At 42.9% G+C, this 17,974-nt stretch overlaps 1 protein-coding gene across 2 annotated transcripts in view; it reads left to right on the top strand.

Annotated features, from left to right (window-relative positions):
- The first annotated feature begins 13,268 nt into the window (after window positions 1–13,268).
- LOC134845223 (cilia- and flagella-associated protein 43-like) overlaps window positions 13,269–17,974 on the top strand; it is a 306,846-nt gene continuing 302,140 nt past the window's right edge. For both annotated transcript variants that reach the window (XM_063862133.1, XM_063862134.1), the window contains exon 1: window positions 13,269–13,297. The gene's annotated coding sequence lies outside the window, so the exon portion shown is untranslated. The remainder of the gene's footprint in view (window positions 13,298–17,974) is intronic.

Here is a 17,974-nt window from a genome sequence, read left to right as displayed (position 1 = left end):
ATTCTTGGTAAGATGCTAATCGCACGGTAATTTTTGATATCTGCTTTAGATGCCAATTTATGCAGAGGCGTTATATATGCACTTTTCCAGTAATTGGGCCATGTAAGAGAGATAGCTATTGGTGTAAAGAAAATAAAGGCAAAGAGGGCGATAATAATCGCACCTGTTTTTAAAATAAAAGAAGGAATGTTGTCAGCAGCAGGACTACTTTTTTCAGGTACCTTTAACAATAGTTCTTCATTATAATTAGTGCTAAACGAAAGTTTGTCAAGATAAAATCGCAATTTCCATCATTTGAGGCAGGGGTAAATTTAAACCTTTCTTCCTGATAAACAGATGATAAAAACTCATTGAACAGTTCCCCGATCGATCTTGTACGTCTGTTGTTTGCCCTGGTTCGCTAGAGCTTTGCGACCTGTAGATCGTCACGGCTGGGACCGTTCCCAAACGTGTTTCTAGGTTAGGAGGCACAAAGGTTGAAATTGTCGGTTTATTCGACGTTTCTTCATTCTTCAGCACTCCCGTGTCAAAGAGTTCTTCTTCCATTTCATCTAGTCACTCTTGGAAGACTCTGTTCAACCAGGCTTGTCCCTCGATGCTGTCAAAGTGGATGCCGTCAGTAGTCAGTCTGGCCTGATCCATAGCTCTAAGCTCATGCTCAATATCCATAAGGATCATCCGTCCAGCATTCCGACTCGCAAGATTCCTCAGGATGTTGTTCCGCCTGATTGCTTCTTCATTATGTCTCTTCCCTGCTGCTGTCAACATCTTCGTGCTCATTGGTACAGTGCAGACAATCAGTACCGCGCAGTTGAATCGCTGCCAGAGAGTAGTAAATAGGCACACCATCATTGACTCCCATAGCGCCTCTTCCTCATCTGAGCTTCTCGATATGTTGTACGTCCCTACTAGGATCATTACGTTAGGGATTCTCCCTGGGTTCATCAGCTCCACCATTCAAAATAACTGGGCTATCATTGCGCCTCCAAACGCCATCACCGTAGTGATCCAGGAAGTACTCAAATTTTGGAGCACTCTGACCAAGCTGTCCCCCAGTATCAGATGTGATGTCCCAAGTGGCGGTTCCTGCATGTTTACTGCTGGGCTCCAAGTCGATCGATTGAAGCAGGCTCTCGGATCCAAATCCGGAACTCTGTGAAGCTATACTTCAACTGGTTGTTCTTTTGCACGTCAATTACTCGGGACACTTTCTTCGCCGGCATCTCTCGTATCTTTCTTTCTGGGACCCTAGAGCTCCTTGTTGATGATGTTGCATTGCTAACTCCCTCTCTGGTCATCACGTCTTGGGAGAGTTGTTCTCTGCCCGTGTCAACGATTGTTCCATAGGGTGCAGTCACCCCGCAACCTGTCGCATTCCTATTGGCAACCAATTGTCCTGCTGTCTCTATCAGCTTCCTCGCCGTTTGCTCCACGACTGGGTCACCTAAGGTGTCACTCAGATCCGGGATTGTCACTCGACCAGTTGTAGCCGGGAGTCGCGTTTCTATAGTCTGACTCATTTCTCGAGGCGTCAAGAGTTCCATCGGGGACTGCCCACGAGGAATATTCCTTGTAGGTATCACTTTTTCTACGGCTGTCGTTAACGACAGATGCTCCGATCGCTGCCTGTATTCTCGCCTCAAGCGTTCTATTTCTTCACCCTGCTTCTTGTTGCAGTCTTCAAACAACTTCCTCCACATGTCCCTATCTTTTTCTATAGTGAGCATGGTCTTGGTCATCTCGTCCAGCTCCTTTCTAGTCTTTTCTAGTTCTTCGATCGTCCCATTGAGATCTTGCATGGTTTCGTTTGTTTGAACCTCCTCCTCTACTATCGCCCTCTATGGTGGCACAGCTGCTCTCATTTGTGAACTAGACGACGCAGCCTCGCTGTTCACTTCCTGATGCATCCTCCTCAGTTCAGGGTTAAAACCGCCCGCAACTATTCAAAATCTCCCTCACCTATATTTTCCCTTTTAAGTGTTCTATTTCTGGCAAAACTGGTTTGTCAGTTTCTAGTTCATATGACGAGGGGCGTTCCGGAAAATTCTAGCAGCTCGACAAACTGTCGTCCGTTTCGGATTTTAATTCATTAATCCTTTTTAAAATTTTATCTTTATTGGCATGATAAGGACAGTCTTTCACATTATATCTCTTCGTGTTTTGTGTCTCTTCATAGTCGGTCCTCATCGGCAAAGCGTAACCAAGTTTCTTTCCACGCTGGATTGAAACCGTGGTGTCCAGTGTGTTCAATAAAAAAACACAGTCCGTTTCGAGTTACCGAGAAGCTCCAGCCTAAAAACACTGATCTTTGACTATTTGGATTCTTTACCAAACAAACCTGTTTACTATCACTTAACAAATTTAAATTTCTCATTCTAAAAATTGCTACTACTGCTTGTCCCGGCTGTATTTTTACCGTTCTATCTAAAAAGATTGTTATATTATTTTCATCTAGTATTACTCTATTAATTGGTTTCTTAACATACTTCTGGACCGGGTTCCTAATCCTTATTAGACCGTTGTTCCAGTCAATCATCTCGTCGAAATTCCTGCCCAAGATGAATTGGCCGGATTCATCCAGATTCTCTAATACTAGGAAGCTCATCCGAAGATCCCGTCCTCCCATGTGGAGGACCCTTATTGGTGTTCTTCCGACTACGTAAATTGCTCCTCAATTGGCCGCTGCCAGTCGGAGATTCGTCGGAATTATATCATCCCTCGTGAAGCCCATTCTTTCCCAATTCTTTATCGGCATCATACTCACTACCGCTCCTGTGTCCAGAAGCCCCGTGACTCCGATTTTCTTTCCGTTGGTGTCGAGCAGATGTGCAGTCATATCTGCTTCGTATCCAATGTGAACCTTGACTTTGAGTTCTTCTTCACCCATATAGATCTGTCCTATTTGGTCACTGTCTGTTGTCACATATGTCCTAGTGTAGATGCTAATTCCATCCACATTCAGCATCACATGATACGGTCCATAGACTTCCACGTAGCGCCCGTGAAGCTTCTTTATTCGAGGGCCACCCGTTGTTAGTAGTGCTCGCACAGCTCTTGACTCAGTGCGTGGCTCCACATGCCTCAGATAATCTGCATATGTGTCCAAATGCATCAAAGTGAACTCTGATGGTTCACTCAGATTTCTGATTACCTGATGTCCCGCTATCGAGATTATCGATTGTATTTTGCTTCCTTGTGGCGCCATACCAAACCTCTGCCCGGAGATCACATTTAGTTTCATGCTCAAACTACTTGTTCCTTTCGTTTCTTCAACCTCTGATGCCTCGAAGGCGTTTAGTTTTTCCTGTAATTTCTCATTTTCCAACTCGAGCTTCACCTTTTGTTCTATCTCCTTTGTTACCAATTCCTACTGGACTTTATTTAGGGCATCCCTCGCGGCTGCCCTATAATCAATCTTGAAGTCATCCGCCGCGGTCACTGGTTCCGTTTCACATGTCTCTTCCGTTACCGCCTGCATCTTCTTCGTTGCCAGCTCTTGCGGTTTTTGTTTTCTGCGCGCCTCCACTTCACTCAGTAGGCGAGCCTTGCTGGCTTTCACACCCGATAAAGCTTCCTCATGCCTCGGATGCTTCATGTCTGCTACAGTATTCCAGAATTGCGGACAATCCGATTTAAAATGACCTGCTAAGATGCAAAAGAAACACCTCGGGCCGAATTTTGCAATTACTCCTCTCTTGAAATTTTCATGGTCGACTTGTGACGCATCTTCGTCCTCGAGGCTAAAGCCTATTGCTTTCATGCCCTGTTTGTAAGTTGGTGATGGTCCGGACACATGATGGTCCGTCGAACTGCAACTTGCACAAGAGCGCCTCTTGTCCATATCGTCCCTCGGTTTATGCCAGTTGTTCCCTTGGTTTGCTGGTCCGTTGTTAAAATTGCCATAATTGTTCTTGTAATATCCAGATCTCAATGGAGGCTTCAGCAAAAGATATTCTTTTGACTTGAGTCTCAACTCCTCTGGTGATGGCGCATTGGTTGAGAGTGGTGTGTAATGTGTTGCTAACATTGTTCGAAGTTCATCATTCTTCACATCATCGATGAATTTTGAAGCTACTTCCAGGTTCATCCTTCTGTTCGACTCATCTGGTTGGCTACGCCTTCTCAGCATCTCCAAACCACCTAGAAACTGGTCTATCGTCTCATCTTTTCGTTGCCTCCGTTTCTCTAAGCGCATCATTGCTTGGTGTCCCTGCACCCCTGAGCCAAAACGATTTATTAAGATTTCAAATATTTTCTCAGCAGCGTCCCGTTGTTACTGTTTTTTGGCAATCACGCAGTTTAGGGCTGCCCCTTCCAAGTTACTGGTAAGCGCACTCCATTCTTGCTTTTCTGACAAATCGTCTTCCTCAAAATGCAGTTTCATCGCTTCTATCCAGGTATCAATACAGCCATCAGATTCGTCTTTGTAGCATCTTGGTTTCTCAAAAACCCTTCTGGACTTTTTGCTACGTTCATTGGTTCTAGATAACCTCGTAAGGAATGTCTCCAAAGACCTTTTCAGAGGTTCAAAGGCTGTGGCTAATGATGCAGCCTCTCTTGAGTGCCCTGCCTGAGTATCATTGCCCCCTGATAAGGGTTCTGCACATGGAACTTCCCTTCCGTCCGATTCACTTTGATTGTTTCTTTCTTGGCCCGCATGACTCATCCCTGGGCTCGCATGACTCCTGTTCCTGTAATCACCTCTCCCCGTCGCATGTGTGCCTTGCGTCGGTCGTTCGTCTGAGGTCTGTCTGTTGCCAGTTGAACTTCCTCTGATGTTTGGGCCCCATGTTCTATTATCCCCTGTGGCATAGCCTGATGAACTGCCCCTACCTCTAGTAGTTCCATATGTCCTTTTCCTATTTTGTTGGTCATTGAAGTTCACCCTCGGCTCCCTGCTGGGTCCTCCCGAGTTCGGTTACCCATCTTTTTGTCCACTCCTGCTGCCTATTAGCCCGGCCAACCTATCCATGATAGCCTGAGTTCGCATCTCCATCATCGCATCTATCTTTGTATCACGAGTCCCAAGAGTCTGCTCTTGTTGAACTCTCAATTTCTCCATGTCGTCTCTCGATCATGACTCTCTCTGTTCCGCTTCCCTTGTCATTCGCGACAAGTTCTTGGCTAAGTGATCATCCGTTCTTTCCTTCAAACGTTTTTCGCTTCTCCCAACTTCTTGTCTATTGTGGTTTAGTTCTTCCCGCAGACTTACTCTCTCGACGTGGACTGCTCTTTCTAGTTCACTCATTCTTATGGGCATCTGTTCATTCTGTTCTCCTATGCTGCCCACTATGTTGGTCAAGGCTTCTTTAATTGATACTCCGTTGTCCACTAGTGGCGTCACAAGTGGCGGTGTCACCCTGTCAATCCCAGGTAGCTTGGTGCTGGTCGAGATTCGGGCTTTTATTCTCTGCCTCGACATTTTTTCATTATCCACCTCTGGATCCGCCGATGCGTTGCTTAGCCCTGTATTTTCATTCTCCCCATTCTCCCCAGTTCGCATTTCCAAATTCTTTATACTCACAAAGTCTCCTGACTGGCCTGATGTGTTTGTGGTTATGCTAATTGTCCTCACTACGCCAATTTGGTCCATGGTGGCAGTCCCTTTGTCAGTGTATGCTTCATTCTCCTGAGTCGAACTATTGAGGCTGACTCTAGATCCAGAGTCAACTTGCTCGTCTTTGTCCTCTTCTTGGTCCTGGGATTCTCCTTCATCGCCTCTACCCGCTCCCATGGTAATGGAAAGATGTTTCCAAAAGTGTTCTTCACTCTCTCTGAAAACGATGAGGACGCTGCCTGTTTCTCCGTCACGCATGCCATCATGGTGCTGTCTGTGGGAGATCTTCTAATTGCCACACTTTCAGTAGAGATGTCGGACAGTTCCGACATCTCCTCTCGGTCCAGTGTCCCGGTGGAAGTGGCAAAGTCTTGGCCTTGTTCTACCAGAGTAAATTCACTCGCCAGCTTTCTGTTTCCTCTCCCCTCCCGTCCATGTATTTCCTGGTCCTCATCCATGGCTTGGTCCAGATGGACCTCCATTTCTAGCATTGCTTTTCGCTCTTCTGAAGACTTTTGACTCCTGGTCTCAACCATTCTGCCTGAAACCGTCTCCCCATTGCCGGTCCGGGTTCGTATGATTCTTTCCACAAACGGGTCGGTCATTGCTTTTCTCTCTTTCTCAGGTATGAATTTCCTTGAGCTGTCACTCAGTTTAGGTATCCTTGACTTGTCTATGCTCATTTTTATGTTTATCACTTCTTACTGCCTATACACTCAATTCGATTGCTAGTGTCTTTTTAGTCTAACTACTTATAACAATAACACAACACAAAAATTTTCAAACGTTTCTATTAAATAGTGACCACGAATCTTGTATGTTATCACAGTACCACGTGTATACAATTTATTCACAATGATCGATTATTAGTTGTAAAATGCGAAGCTAGCACAGTATGATGATATCAGTCTATTTGAAAGATAGTGTTCTCACTAGCCAATCAAACACAAAAAATATTGATTTAAAACCAAAATTAATTGGAAAAAATTAGAATAGTTTCTATGAAAAACGTATGTGTTTTGCACTTTTAGTCAGTCGAAATACAATAGTCGATCTTGTTTTTAAAGAAAGAGCTTTCCCTGCTTGGTGCTGCACCAAACAGACAAAATTTGAAGGCAGTAATTTTCTCAAGTGGGCGTCTATTGCACCCACCGTGTCCTGTGTTACCTATCTGCCTTCGGACTGCCCGAGCTAGACCTACTAAAATCCTCAGGGCAATCACTTTTCTCAAAACTGTTTAGGATTTCAATCCACGCCAATGAGTTATACACTCTTGTTCAATTTAGACTTAGTGTCTCGAATATCCGAGTTTAGACCTGTTTTGTTTTGGTTTGGTTTTTTATTAAAGGCAAGTTACCAGTGCATTCACTGGTTCCCAGCCTATCTCTTAACAACCTAATACCTTTATCTACTTTCTTTTCTGTTGTCTTCTAAAGTTTTGACGAAACAATACCCCTCCGGATTGACAAAAATAGGACCCCTCCGGATTGGCAAAAACAAGACCCTTCCGGATTGGCAAAATTGGGACCCCTCCGGATTGGCAAAAATAAGACCCCTCCGGATTGGCAAAAACAAGACCCTTCCGGATTGGCAAAATTGGGACCCCTCCGGATTGGCAAAAATAAGACCTCTCCGGATTGGCACAATCAGACCCCTCCGGATTGGGAAAATTGGGACCCCTCCGGATTGGGAAAAATAGGACGTCTCTGGATTGGGACCCCTCCGGGTTTGTAAAAATAGCTTCTCGGAGAGTTTCTAAATTTTCACCCGATACCCTTCCGGGTACGTTCTCCGATTCTTTAATGCTGTTTGAAATAACTAGGAAGGGTGTTACGTCTTTCCCAAGACCCTTCTGGATTGAAGTTAAGCCTCTTGTTTGACAATTCACCCTAACGCTGAAGGGTCTTATCGCTAGCCTAGTTTCGACTTTACTAAGGTTTTCTGGTGCCCTTAGCCTTCTCTTTTCGACAAGAACAGCGTAAAATTGCCTTATTCAACAACCGTTACTACCCTTTGGTGGGGGTGTAAGGGCTTTCCAAAACTTTTTTTTTAAAACGTGAAGGGTCTGCCTTCCCGAATTGGTGATTTTGCTAAAAAGAATCCTAAAAAAATTTTCCCGCTTACTTTTTGAATAATTGATTTTTCTATTAGTAAGCTCAGCTATTTTTTTATTTAATGGTACCAAGATCAACTAGATGTTCCAAAGTTATTAATCAAAACGTCTTTTTTCTAGAATCAAAAAATTTCTCTTTAATAGGTTCGATCTAACAATTATTGATCCGAGCTCAGAAGGTCTATACTCTTCTAGTTCAAGGCAAAAAAAAACCGGTTTAAAACGTTTCAGCTAAAAAAATTGCAAAAAACTATGCTATTTGGACCCCTCCGGATTGAGGAGTCCACTAAATCAAACACGTTAAGTTCGATTTCTCTGTAACCCGGTAGATTATCGGCAAACGGGTTTTAAAACCTGTCGATTCACTAGTGGACGTTTTCCGAACAAAATTTTATACCGTTGTAACTCGAAATTTTTTCAAAAAAAAAAATTTTTTTTAAAGCGTTTCGTCTATTTAAAAATCGCGAAAATTCGGTTTTTGGTATCCAAATAGTTCCAACCATTTCTGAACTAAACTCCACCGATTCTACTTATTAAACTAGTACAGTTACAATGTAACTCACTAATTTCGAAAAATATCGATATCTAAAAAATCGCGATTTGTGGGGGGATCAAAATATCGCTATTTTGACCCTAAAAACCGGTCTTTTTACTGTGTTTTTCACTGAAAAACGATATAGGAGTATTAATATAGGCTGTATAAATAATAATATTAGTAATACTATACCCATCCGGGTTTGTTCAATATCCGAATTAAGGTGCTTAACTCATAATTTCCCAGTTCGGTGAAGGGTCACTACAGTGCAGCACTGTCGAGCCCCCCCCCACAGATTAATATCTTACTTTTTGTACCAAAAGGGTTACAAAACTTGTTAACGATACCCAACAGTCGGTTGTTGTTGTCGTTGAGCCCCTTCTTGTCGCTCCTTGAACTGCTTGCCGGATCAGTCTTCTTCACTTATCCCAATACCCTTTCGGATTGAGCGCAAATTAGCATTAACGTGCTTAAATACTCAACTAACCCTACAGTGAAAGCCTCACAAACGGGCCACAAAATTGATCGTAACGATCCTGACTGATATAAAGGCCTGTAACAACAATCTATCTAACAACATCAAATGGGAGGGTCGGATCATCTCTCGTCTGGGGGGATGATTTCAACAGATTGTATACTTTTTTTTTAAACTGTTTTTGGTTTTTTCGATTATTTTTTATGTTTTTTGTTTTTCTTGGGTACTATAATACTTGTTGTTTGGTTTTTTAAATACCTTTAAGTGTTTTTGGTCAGAGACCTCTCAGCGAATGAGGGGACGGCCGATCCCCCCACCCTTCCTGGAACGTGAATTTTGGGTGCTAACTAGGTTAAAAAGCTATTCACGGGAATCCGGAAGGTTTCCGCGTTCCGAACTACCCTTCCGCCACGGCGGTTAGGGTCTATAAAGGGCGTTATTATGAGCGTCCGCTCGGCGCGGAGTGCTCGTTAACGGTTCTGCCGGTCATGATGTTAAAAAAGAATAACACCCACAAGCGCCATAAAAACATCTATGTAACATTCGCCCGGAAGTACATATCGACGGAAAATAAAGCTAAGATATAAAACGACTGGCCAGCGTCTAAACAAGGCTCTACATGCCTTTCACCGTCTCTACCAAAGCGAGTTCTTTTGGTGGTCTTTTCAACATCGGGTAGACAAAAACGTTACTGTTCTCCGGCTTCGAACAGAACGCTCAAATTAACTTACTCAGATGCGAAATAGTGAGCTCATGGCTGGGTCTCAGTATCCCCAGACCACGAGGTCACTCCTAAGAACAAGGCCACTACTAATTTTTCTATTACTATTGTTTCTGTTCAGTAGATGGATCAACCCTTTCCCTCAACTCCTAGCTTCTCATTATTAGAAAATGAATCCAGATGTTAATTAAATTCAATTCAGGGCATGACCAGGAAGCTAAAATATTGTAAAAAATGGTTCAATTTCAAGTCCCAACACCCCTCCGGATTCCTGAATCCGGGGAAATAACACCCTTATTTCCTCTCCGGAAGGCTGAATTCACGATTCCACCACCCTTCACCTGTAACTTTCGCCCAAATACTACACAGCGACGGAGCGTAGAAAAAGTACCTATTAACGACTGGCAGGCGTCAGTTACCTTAATCCTACTCGTTTTTCACCGTCTCGACCTTGCCAGTTGATTTTCTGGTCTGTTTAGGGCTAAGTAAAAAGTTACTATTTTTAGGCCATCAGTCAAACGACTTTTGATCAACTTTCGTTTACATGAGAACACAACCACATAGCTGAGTCTCGGATCCTCAGACTACGTGATTTCCATTAAAAACACGGCTCGAACAACCTATTTTAATATGTTTTTGTGTTACAGTTCTATATTAAATCCATTGGAGATGGATTGACCCTTTCCTCTTTCTAGCTACTCATATTCTAAAATATCAAATTTTACCGGTGTTAATTCAGAGTTCTACGACATCCAAGTAGCTACAAAGTTAGTTTTATATAGTCCCTTCACATAAGACAGTCTCATGGGGACCAAGCCTCCGCTCCCGTAATCTTCCTGAGATTTTATCTTAACGCTTTTGTTAACGCTTTTATGTCTTCCAATTTGTGGCACGGGAGGGTTCCGTGGAATATTCCTTCCCCCCTGAAGCTTCCTTCTCCACTAATATCCGCTGATAAGGGTCTTATCATGTGTTGTTGCCACGATAAGAGGCTTCGTATTTTTCGTCTCTTGTGCGACCGTTTTTCACAATATTTGTCGTTCTTCTGTTTTTTCGTCGTTTTTCGTCAAAATGGCCGTCTTTTTGTATTTCTCAGAAATATTCACTTTTCAATCGAAATTTTGAAAATAAAAAAATTCTAGAATATTCCTATACTCTTTCGCAATACTTTTTCCTTAATAAGGCCTTTGTTCGTTTTTTCTCGTGTCGCCGGAAGGTTGCGCTGTGTCAATCTGGCAGAATGGCACAACCGTTGGCGTGAATGGCCCTGTAACGATTGTAGCGACACAATCGTTACAACTTGGAGCGGTCTTTGCAAACACTCTGTTGTATTTTTCTACTTTCCGTCGTAATTTTTCTCGCAACTATCGTTGTTGTTGTCGCAACTCTCGTTGTGGTTGTGTTTCATTTTTGGTCTTCTTCCAAAAATGGCCGTTTCGTCGTTTCTCGGAAAAATGACGTCATCATTCGAAATTTTGAAAATTTAAAATACCAGAGTATCCTGACCTTCACAAATCGTCTAAACCTTTAAATAACGTCGCTTATCCTCTGAAACTGCCAATTCTCTGGGTCAGCGGCTAACCCTCCGAAATTGTCTCTTTGTCAATTCTGGCCGAATGTCACATACTCCCCGCACAGTCGAGTAAAAATGAGTAAAAATGATGTGAAATGTTGAGAAAAACATCTGTCATTTCTTTATTATTTGTGAGTAGTAGTAGTAGTAGGAAGGGTCTCGGGAAGAAAACTGAAACAGATTTTTATTAACTTTTAGCTTCCGGATATGTCCCGAATTGTAATTAATAACATCAAAATTCGTTTTCAGATAATGAGAAGCTAGGAGTTAAGGGAAAGGGATGATCCATGTCCGATGGATATGATGATTTTTATCTACTGAACAAAAACAATAGTAATATAATAAATAAGTAGAAAATGAATTCAGGGCATGACCAGGAAGCTAAAAGTTTGAAAAAATGGTTCAACTTCAAGTCCCAAGACCCCTCCGGATTCCTGAATCCGGGGAAATAACACCCTTATTTCCTCTCCGGAAGGCTGAATTCACAATTCCACCACCCGTGGAATACAAGAGTATCCTGAAATTGAATCCACAAGACACAATGAATTCAGAGACACATTCGCCAACCTCATGAACGAGGTTTGCCATGACGTCGAGGTTGAGCCCAAGCTTCAGCCGTTGCAAGGCGAAAGCTTTGTCAACAATTCAACTACAACTGAAGATGAGCCACGACTTGACATTAAGGCAAACGGACTCTGGGGTTCACGATTCAGCCGCGCTTTCTTTGATGTGAAAATTTTCAACCCCCATGTCAAAACATCGCGGAAACTGCATAAGGATGCATACAAATACCACGAAACGCTGAAGAACTCCAAATATCAGCAAACAATTTTAAACATAGAGCAGAGTAGCTTCTGCCCGCTAATTTTTGGATGCACCGGTGGCGCTGCTCCAACAGCCACGCGGAAGATGCAGCGATTGGCCGAAAAACTAAGTGAGAAAAGACAAGAAAGCTATCCAGAATCTATAAACTACATAAGAACTAAAATAAGCTTCGCGCTCCTGAGGAGCTCTATACTTTGTATAAGGGGGTGAAGATCGCTACGCAAAGTTCAATTTATCGACAACTCCTTAAGCGCTATTGTAGAGGAAGGACGGCTAAGATAAATTAACATTATGACGATGCATTTAATGCTGATTTATGACTTCATTGCTGATATATCTGCATTTTTATATCGCTGGTATGGCCCTATCCAGCTTGTGCACTTACCGTATCTACACGGAAGGGCCCCTTTTGTAATTTAGTTTTTTTTAATAAATAAAAAAACTAATAAATAAAAAAAACCGCCTGTACAACAGTGCTAATTGTTGTGATAAACTAAACTTATTAAATAGTTTCATGTTGGAAATGATCGGAGATGACCAGGAAGCTAAAAGTTTGAAAAAAAAATGGTTCAACTTCAAGTCCCAAGACCCCTCCGGATTCCTGAATCCGGGGAAATAACACCCTTATTTCCTCTCCGGAAGGCTGAATTCACGATTCCACCACCCGTGGAATACAAGAGTATCCTGAAATTGAATCCACAAGACACAATGAATTCAGAGACACATTCGCCAACCTCATGAACGAGGTTTGCCATGACGTCGAGGTTGAGCCCAAGCTTCAGCCGTTGCAAGGCGAAAGCTTTGTCAACAATTCAACTACAACTGAAGATGAGCCACGACTTGACATTAAGGCAAACGGACTCTGGGGTTCACGATTCAGCCGCGCTTTCTTTGATGCGAAAATTTTCAACCCCCATGTCAAAACATCGCGGAAACTGCATAAGGATGCATACAAATACCACGAAACGCTGAAGAACTCCAAATATCAGCAAAGAATTTTAAACATAGAGCAGAGTAGCTTCTGCCCGCTAATTTTTGGATGCACCGGTGGCGCTGCTCCAACAGCCACGCGGACGATGCAGCGATTGGCCGAAAAACTAAGTGAGAAAAGACAAGAAAGCTATCCAGAATCTATGAACTACATAAGAACTAAAATAAGCTTCGCGCTCCTGAGGAGCTCTATACTTTGTATAAGGGGGTGCAGATCGCTACGCAAAGTTCAATTTATCGACAACTCCTTAAGCGCTATTGTAGAGGAAGGACGGCTAAGATAAATTAATATTATGACGATGCATTTAATGCTGATTTATGACTTCATTGCTGATATATATGCATTTTTATATCGCTGGTATGGCCCTATCCAGCTTGTGCACTTACCGTATCTAAACGGAAGGGCCCCTTTTGTAATTTAGTTTTTTTTAATAAATAAAAAAAACTAATAAATAAAAAAAACCGCCTGTACAACAGTGCTAATTGTTGTGATAAACTTATTAAATAGTTTCATGTTGGAAATGATCGGAGATTGAAACGACGACTTCCCTGACAACGGAACGAGACCTCGCTGGCTGTACTCAACGAGTGGGAATCACAAACAACAGAACGAGCCACTGCACACTCTTGACGGAACAGGATTCCCAGGCTTTTAACTGAGATCACGTTCAGACCAGGAAACCCCGTACGCTCTCCCAAGGTGAACTAGCCCCTCTGCCTTTTCTATTCCTTCTCATTACTGGGTTTTTCCTGGGTATACTATATTCGAAGCATGTCTGATGATACCTTGAAGAGCGCCACCCGCGCTTTCAGTGGGAAAGACTATTACCCAACTATCGCCCAGTTGGTTTGGGCGTCGGAAGACGATGTCAACAAAATACTAAACGGTCAACAAAAGTCAAGTCTTACATGCCTCCTTCGCCAGTGCCTCTCACAGCTGAAAGAATCTTTGAACAAAGAGCAAACAATGACAGATATTGTATCTACACTCTCAACTGGGATAGGCGAACTCAAAGCATGCATTCCCAAAATAGAGTCATCAGTTGAAAGAGTCAGAGATGAAGTTGAATCGGTCAGAGCTAATGTGACTGAAATAAAAGCAGCGGAGCGAAGCGCGCCGCCTGTACAAGTACCAACGCAAATTTCGCCCGAGTCGTCTACCGAAACGCACCTCTATCAAATCAGACTTGATGGTCTACCCGAACTTGATAACAAGAACCCAGCGGAAATTATTAAAGCTGAAACAGCAGCAGTTGAACGTGTATTCAACCATTTGTCTGAGCCTCTTACCATATGCAACTTGAAGCGTCTCGGTGCTTACAAAAAAGAACGAAGCCGACCCAGAACTCTTCTCATCACTCTGCCACGTGTCTGGGATGTACGAAAAGTACTCTCGAAAGCCCCAATGCTCAAATCCTACAACGAAAAAGTTTATCTATCGAAAGGACTTGGTGAAATGGAAATTAAAGCTGAGAACGCCGCACTCAAAAGAAGACGTGAACTCATTAATGAAGGAATTGAATCATCAAGACTCAAAATTCGCCAGTCAAAGCTATACCAAGATTCGAATCTGATACCTCTAACAGTGCAATGACTAAATGATTGTCACAACGCCCTCATCGAATTACTTGTCTTCAACGTCAGAAGTCTGATCTCTATGGAACGCCGGTACGCGTTCTCAAGAGCAGTAGCAGCCACAAAACCGCATGTGCTCGCACTAACTGAAACTTGGTTTACACCTGAGTGTTTGGATAGTGAACTTATGTTAACCGGTTACATTGCCTATCGGCGTGAGCGTGCTAGCAAAAATGGCGTCTCTAAACATGGCGGTGTCTTGATTGCAATATCCAAAGATATCAAGCATGAACATTTGATCATATCTGAATGTTCAGATGTCGAGTACGTTGCTTGTAGACTTTTCACTGCCAAGCAGAACTACATACTAGTGAATGTTTATAACGCGCCTTCTTCAAGTCCATACCGATGGACTTTGGATCACTGGAAGAAACTCCTGGAAGGTATTCAAGCTCTTCGCATGGATAATGAAGTTCTCATTATAGTTGGCGACGCAAACTTATCGACAGTCTGCTGGAACACACTGAATTCCAATGATGATCATGAAAATGATATATTGGTCGAGTTTGACCGCAGAAGCCTTACACAGCTCGTTGATTTCAAAACAACTGCTACTTCCTGTATCGACATAGTTCTCTGCTCATCCGACTCTTGCATCGCTAGCGTGTCTCCGTTTCATGTTTTCAACAATTTGTACAGCGTCAAAAGCCAAAATTGCTCCGACCATCTTCCTATCAAGGTCACATTAATTGGGAAGGAATTGGAGTCAACACACGGGCCAAACCATAAATACAGCTTTGCACTTGCTGACTATGGAAAACTCAACTGCCTGATCGCAAACAATCCATTCACTGGCAACTGCAGGTCCAATATCAATGTACTTCTTGAAGAGTGGTATAAATGGTTGGACCACCTTTTAAAACAGTGTGTACCATACAAAACTCAACACCGGAGCTCACTACCTCCATGGATCTCCAGCAGTACCTCGCACCTGATGAAGCAACTGAAGACAATATCTCGCAAGTACGACCGAAAACCAACGGAAAGCATGCTTTGTAAACTAAAGACAATCGAAAGCCAGATAAAAATAGCTGGGGCATCCGACCAAAGCGCATACGAAGAAAAACTCGCTGAAGGGCGAAGTACAACAAGACTCTTCAAATACTTCAAAAGTCTTCGAGGCAGTGGATCGATACCACTGAAACTTTTCTGGGGTTCAAAATCTGCAGAGTCCCTGAATGATCAGTGCTGCATGTTTAATGAGTTCTTCCAATCTACTTTCACTTCATCGACTCCCGAAACACCTGGTTCTCAATCCACAGTTGTATCAACTTTCCTGAATGGCTACGAAGTGAGCAGCGCCGCTGTTGGAAAAGTGATGATTTCGCTAGATGTCACAAAATCCCGTGGACCTGATCTACTCCCACCTGTGCTTTTCAAGAACACGCCAACTTTGAGCAAATCTTTACACCAGCTGTTCTTTAAAATACAACAGGTGGGATGTTATCCGGCTAAATGGAAAGAAGTTGCAGTAAGCCCGATCCATAAAAAGGGTTCGAAGCTACATGTAGAGAACTACAGACCCATCACGCTCCTCAGCATTGCCTCGAAGATCCACGAAAAACTGATATTCAATGCTCTCTATCCTCACGTCATTCCACACATAAACTCTTCGCAGTTTGGGTTCACCAAAAATCGCTCACCAGGTTTACAAATGCTCTGCTATCTAGACAATGTCTATCGCAATATCTCCAACACTGACGTAACAATCGAAGCCGTTTATTTGGACTTTGCGAAAGCATTTGACAAAATAAATCACACTGTGCTTCTGAGAAAACTGAAGATTCTGGGTATCCAAGGAAAGTTACTCAAAGTTTTGCGCAGTTATCTTGATCAACGTAAACAGTTTGTCCAAATTGGAGATGCAAGGTCCGAACTTCTTGATGTAACCAGCGGGGTTCCCCAAGGTTCACTTCTTGGACCATTACTATTCATCATCTATGTAGCTGACTTGCTTCTCAATCTAGTTTCTGAGACATTCATGTTTGCTGATGACACAAAGATATTGTCAATACGTCAGAAGATCCTAAATTCCAGGTTGCAGGAGAATCTGTCCTCTCTAGAAGAGTGGTGTAGATCAAACTACATGAGCTTCAATGTCGGCAAATGTTCAATTGTTACCTTTTCTAGAACAGAGCCAACTGATCTGGCTCTTTATGGCAAACCGTTAGCTCATTCAAGTTTGGAAAAAGATCTTGGCCTCTTGGTAAGCGACAAGCTGAAGTGGAAAGACCACATAACTGGTGCCTGCAGCAAGTCAAATAGAGTATTAAACTTAATCAAAAGAAATGTTGGCCACCGAGTGAGCACAAAGCATAGAAAGGACCTTTACAAATCAATGGTGATACCAATTCTACTGTACGGATCCACTGCTTGGAGTCCATCGAAAGGTGATCTGCGCCTGATTGAACGCGTCCAAAGACGCGCCACCTACTGGATGCTTAATTATTGTGATGACAATTACTGTGACAGATTGAAAAAACTCATCTGACTCTAAATATTCAAGTGTATGATATTCTTGCTTTCCTCAAACTTATCGGTGCTAACTCCACATTCCCCTGGTATGATTACACAAGAAGAAGTGAAAACAGAGAGCACCGCACACGAGCTCATACTCACAGCCTATTTGAACTTCCTGTCATCACAAAAGAAATTCAACGACAGAATTTCTGGTATCGTGCCCCACGCCTCTATAATCTTCTCCACCGACATATCAACCTCGATGGGAGCAACGTCAAACCGCGTGTTATCAAGTTTTTCTGGGACTACTATCACCGCCACTATAACGAACTAGACTCGTGCTCCTGGACTTTTGGCTGCCTGTGTAGCAACTGCCGTTTCCCGCATTCCATAGACTTTTCTTAATATGTTTACGGGCTCACGCCCTTCAACTTTTGTTGTAAAGCTTCAATAATAATAAATAATAATAATAATAATAATAATAAGTAGTAGCACTGTTTTTTGGGAGTGACCTCGTGGTCCGGGGATACTGAGACCCAGCCATGAGCTCACTGTTTTGCATGTAACTAAGTTAATCTGCGCGTTCTGGCCGATAGCCCAAAACAGTAATGACTTTGTCGACCCGATGTTAAAGGACCACACCTAGAACTGGCTTTGACAGAGACGATTAAAAGCATATGAAGCTGTGCTTAGACTCTAGCCAGTCGTTTCATAACCTAGCTTCATTTTTCGTCGCTATGTACTTCCGGGCGAATGTTACATAAGGCAACTGACTCTTAGCCATTTTGTTGATCGGGTATGCGAAGACAAGCTTTGCCTCTGTGCATTTAATCCAGGTGATTTTTTTTCTGGTGCCTGAAATTGTCTTGGTACTGGGCTATGAAGTCTGCTTCATTTATGACTCAATGGCCGCTTGATTTAAGCCGCATGGCCTAACTCTGCTTCATTTTAGCTGAACGTTCCTTCAGCTCTGTCTGTCGCACCACTGCTAATCACTTGATAAAGAACTCTTCTTTTCTCGGAAAATACTTTTAAAAATACCCTGGTCATGAAGGCATAAACCGGGGCTTCCAATCTGGTATGCAAAATT

Source organism: Symsagittifera roscoffensis, chromosome 4 (assembly GCF_963678635.1).
Source record: "Symsagittifera roscoffensis chromosome 4, txSymRosc1.1, whole genome shotgun sequence".
Taxonomy (NCBI): Eukaryota; Metazoa; Xenacoelomorpha; order Acoela; family Convolutidae; genus Symsagittifera; species Symsagittifera roscoffensis.
Note: the sequence above shows the minus strand (reverse complement) of the source record. Positions and strands in the feature narration are given on the sequence as shown.